Source organism: Oratosquilla oratoria, chromosome 29 (assembly GCF_046742065.1).
Source record: "Oratosquilla oratoria isolate Oo_2021 chromosome 29, ASM4674206v1, whole genome shotgun sequence".
In the NCBI taxonomy this organism is placed as follows: Eukaryota; Metazoa; Arthropoda; class Malacostraca; order Stomatopoda; family Squillidae; genus Oratosquilla; species Oratosquilla oratoria.
The window spans coordinates 31776250-31781722 of record NC_134805.1 but is presented as its reverse complement, the minus strand read 5'-3'; positions in this window follow the sequence as shown (position 1 = coordinate 31781722).

Here is a 5473-nt window from a genome sequence, read left to right as displayed (position 1 = left end):
GGAAGGAAATTTCCCGTAGAGAGTTAACATGAAGAGAAGAAATCCTGAAGAAATGTACATGAAACTACATCTGAAAAGGAGCATCAGACAAGAAGTACAGTAAGCGAATGTATCGCGCCAAGAAAAGATGAAACCTCAAGAGGTGAGGTCGAAGATTTAACTTTGAAGTAGGTAAAAACAAAGTTGCCATTTGCGATATATATATACACGTAACAATCTTTTCGCATGGGCGATACGCTATAGTAGAACTCGTCGTCTTATGAATCGTCTGGAAGAGCACCTATGCAATGTATTCCTTTTTATAATTTTATCTTATTTAATTCTATTTCATTTTCTTTTTTTTTAATGGATGACCCTTCATCCATGAGGAGCTAAGATGAGAGGGTAACAAGGGTAGTGGATGGGAGTGGAATGGGTGGGAGTGGAATGGGTGGGAGTGGAATGGATGGGAGTGGAGTGGGTGGGAGTGGTATGGGTGGGAGTGGGTGCATGCATCTGACTTGGCTACCTTCCTTATAAGGGGGGGGGGCCTTGATGTGTGCGTGTGTATATATACATACATATATATATATATATGTATAAATATATATATTTATATATATATATACATACATATATGTATATATATATATATATATATATATGTATATATATGAATGAAGGAGGAAAAAGAAGACACGGGTCTGGTTCCTAGTTTTTTAGTTTATTTCTCAACGGTTTCGATCTTTGCTTCGAGGGAAACCGGTCAGGAATAGACTCAGAAACTAGGAATTAGACCCGTGACTTCTTTTTCCACCTTCATCAACTTGTCACGATGCACCAGCATATATATATATATATATATATATATATATATATATATATATATATATTACACATACCTTATTATGAAGACCGAAGGGTCTTTTGTCGACATGTAATCCCAAATATATAACAACAAAGAGTAAATCCAGATGATATCTGAAACGCCTAGAACGGACTTTGCACGTAAAGAACGCGGTCCTCCGGAAAACGACCTACGTTACGCACAAGTGAGGTCACAGAAGAAGTTTGGAAAAGATAGGGTCTGGTGGCAGCCGAAGAGGAATCGTAGATGACGTGAAAGAGTCTCAGAGGTAGAAAAGGTCTCTTGGTCCAGCCTGGAGAACGGATACCATGAAGGTTGAGGGACAGGAGGAAAAATAGAGAGATTGAGAAAAACATAGAGACATATATATATATATATATATAGATATATATATATATATATATATATATATATATATAGAGAGAGAGAGAGAGAGAGAGAGAGAGAGAGAGAGAGAGAGAGAGAGATAAAGGGGAAAGGAAAAATAGAGACAATAAAGACAAAGAGACAAAAGAAACAAAGAAGGACAAGGCAGAGACAGAAAGACGTCGAAATAGACGCAAGAGAGCCAGAGAGACGGACGAATCAGACGCAACCAAGAAGAGGAAAGGAAGGGCTGGCGGGGGGCGGAGTGTAAGCGAGCCAGCCAAAGTCCCTGAGAGGAAAACAAGCTAGCAAAGCAGGAACCGGAAGGCGTGGTGGCTGGCCGCTCCCGGAGGGGGAAAAAAAGGAGGCTTTGATTACAGCCACCAAACCAGCCTTTTGTGTTTGACACACCCCGATCCTTTCCTCCTCCCTAGCAGCCCCTCACAGCAGCCACCTAGCTTCATCCCCCCACACTCCTCCCTCCTCCCTCCCCCCCTCCCACTACCGTCAGGCACCCCCGACACCTCCCATCCCTCAGCGCCGTCCCTGTGTCAAATGGCCAGAAGGACGACAAGGGGATGGGATAGAGTGAGGGGGTGCGTGGTGGTGGTGGGGGGGAGGGATGGGGTTGATACAAGGGGGGCATGAAGAGGAGAACGGGGAGGGAGGAGGGGTGTGGGGAGGGGACCAGAGAGGGGGAAGGGAGGGCGACGGCGGAGAGGGGAAACTTGGCAAGGTGTTGAGTGACAAACCCCGACATCACGTCCGAGCACCCTGATGTGCTTTTGTTCCGGCATCGTCCACATCAGCAGCTCGGCCGTGTGGGACGGGGGTGGGGGAGGGGGAGGGTGTGGGGGAAGGGGTGGGGGTGGGGTTGGGGGATGGGGAGGGGGAAGGGGTGGGTGGGTTGGTGGTGGGGAGGGGCGGTGGACTTTGGGGACCAGATAGGTGACTGGGTGGATTAGGGATTATTTCGAAGACAGGAAGGTCCAGAACTGCAAACAGGACATCATAAGGAAAGGGTGAAATACTACAAGGAACGAAAATGGCGACGTAAGGGCTTTACACAATACAATTATTTTTGGAGGAAATTCATCGGCTCCGTCATGGGGGTGGCGGGATTTATATACTTGATTAAGTCCAATGACAAACCTTTCTATTAATCCCAAAAGTTGAATCTGGGATGAAACGAAATATCGATGGAATGAAACAGAGACGAGAAATAACACAGGACATAGGCCCTGTTCACACTATCAGTTTCAAAAGCCGCGGTTTGAACCGCGGCGGTTCAATTACAATGTAAGTCAATGGAAGCGTTCACACAAAACTGAGTAGTTTTTCTTTGACTAAGCGGTAACGCCGCGGTTTCCGTGCGGTTGAAACCGCCAGTGTGAACAGGGGCCGTAGATTCAACCTAAAAGTAAATATAAACAATATGAACAAACGCGTCGGTAATGACCGGAACAATCTTCCATTCAAAGCAATTCAATATTATAAATTTCAAATTTTCAAAAATCGTTTGGACAAACACTTCGGCCTTTCTTTTTCATTCGATCTCGTTATGAACAGAAAGGTGTCCTACTTGCATTTTTAAAAGTATGTTTTGTTCGGTGCGATTACTAGTCTACCACAGACTACCACAGTCTACCATAGCCTACTACAGCCTACCACATTCTACCACAGCCTACCACATTCTACCACAGCCCACCACAGTCTACCACAGCCTCCCACAGCCCACCACAGCCTACCACAGTCTACAACAGCCTACCACAGCCCACCACAGTCTACCACAGTCTACCACAGGTGCGTGACACGCATCCTACTAACTGGCATCCTATTTGGGTAAGCGCCTTGGATGTAGGTTCGGTTAAGATGATCAACCTCGTACTTTGCAGCTCGAAGCAAAACAGTCCCACCATTCAAAAACAAAGAATTTGTGACCTAGACAATCGTTTAACGATCATCGTTAAGCCATGAACGATCATCGTTGAGCGATAATCGCACCGAGCAAAACGTACCTTTAACATGGAAACTCTTTGTAACTCGACACAGTTATGAAGGAATTAAAGCTAATGAGAGAGTGAAAAAGAAGATGGTCACATAAGAGGAAAAAATTAATAAAATGTTGACAGCAAAGGTGGACCGGAAAACAAGAGTGAAGCTTTATCCACCTCTTCCGTGGCGGGAGAGGCTTTCCTATCTTCATTTTATTCTGTCTGCCGCCAGGCGATTTTATTCATCTCCGGAGGGGACAGTCCCCCCCCCCTCGGTAACGAAGGGGATCGGGATACGGAGACACGGAGGCGAGAAGCGTCCCGAAGTGAGGAGGAGGAGGAGAACGAGGAGGAGAACGAGGAGGAGGAAGAGGAGGAGGAGGAGGAGGAGGAAGAGGAGTGGCTGTCAGAAAATGAAAAGAAAAGGATGGCTCATCATTAGAGCCTGAGAGAGAGAGAGAGAGAGAGAGAGAGAGAGAGAGAGAGAGAGAGAGAGAGAGAGAGAGAGAGAGAGAGAGAGAGAGAGAGAGAGAGAGAGAGAGAGAGAGAGAGAGAGAGAGAGAGAGAGAGAGAGAGAGAGAGAGAGAGAGAGAGAGAGAGAGAGAGAGAGAGAGAGAGAGAGAGAGAGAGAGAGAGAGAGAGAGAGAGAGAGAGAGCTTCTTGTGTAAGGGAAGGGGAAATAGAGATGTTCAACCAGGTTTCAAAAAGAAGAAAAAAAAAAGAACAGGAGAATAGGCGTACAGTCACCACAGTGACCTCAAGCGAAAGAAGCCACGCCCTCTTTATTTCCTAGGCATTCGCAACCTCCTGATTGGTCCGGGAGGAAAGTGGGCGTGGCTTGTCTAGCCTGAGAGTGGTGGGGTGACCACAACAGTGCAAGATTTGTGGGATTAGTTATTACAGTAAGGGGGAAGCGATTAGCGGGATTTGTCTAGAAAAGGGAGATGAGGCGGCGGAGATGACGTATCTGTGTCATGGCGGATGAATAGTTGGAGGAATTTAATAATCCAGAAATAAATAGATAAACAAATAAAATAAGAGGATCTAGTGTCATGGCGGATAAATGAATAATTAAATGAATGCATAAGAGAATAAATAATAAGTAAATGCATAAATATGATAGATAAATAAGTAGATAAACGAATAAATAAATAAATAGCTGAATAGATAAATGGCAAGGACTGAAAAGCGTCATTATCTTGATCCAAGAATGAACGATACAAGTAGAGGTAGTGTTGAGACAGACATGATTAGTGGGAATGGGGTTGGCAGTCACGAGGTACCGGCTGGTGTAGGGCAAGCGGCTGAGCATCATGATGGCAGGGCGGACGGAGGTAGGAGGAAGAGGAGGAAGAGGAGGAGGAGGAGGAGGAGGAGGAGGAGGAGGAGGAGGAGGAGGAGGAGGAGGAGGAGGAGGAGGAGGAAGAGGAGGAGAAGGAGGAGGAGGAAGAAGAAGAGGAGGAGGAGGAAGAGGAGGAGGAGGAGGAGGAGGAGGAGGAGGAGGAGAAGGAGGAGGAGGAGGAGGAGGAGGAGGAGGAGGAGGAGGAGGAGGAGGAGGAGGAAGAGAAGGAGGAGGAGGAAGAGAAGGAGGAGGAGGGAATGAGTGGATGGTGAGACAGTTGCGACAGGCCAGGATGAAATGGTCGTGTAGGGGGAGGTGTAAAGGGTGGTGTTAGTGATGGTGGTGTTAGTGGTGGAAATGGTTGTGGTGGAAGTGGTAGTGGTGGTTGTGGTTGTGGTGGAAGTGGTGGTGGTGGCAGTGGTGGCACTGGTAGTGTAGTGAGGGGTGCGAGGGATGGTGATAAAGATATAGGTAGAGGTGGTGATATTGGTACAAATGGTAGTGGTGATAGTGGTGGTAACGGAGATAGAGGAGGTAGAAGTACTGTATTAGGAGTTGCGAGGGTTGGTGATGGTGGTGGATTTAGAGGCATTGGTGGTGACAGTGGTGCTTGAGGTTGTAGAGGTTATGGTGGTGAAAATGGTGTTTGTGGTGGTCGTGAAATATATACGAAGAGAATCAGCTCGTAAGCGCAATAAATGCCCCCGCTGTGCTCGTAAACAAACTACTTCGAGATCATGAGTAAAGACACGTGACGAGTTGTCGACATCAAAACATAGGGGAAGACTTCATCCCACACTTGAAGAGACCAATGAAGCTGTTCAAAACAAAAAGTAGGTGAAACTAGCCCTACACGATCAATAACATTGCACAATATTCAATGTTGGGTAATATTATTGACGGTGTAGGGGTAGTATTGAAGAA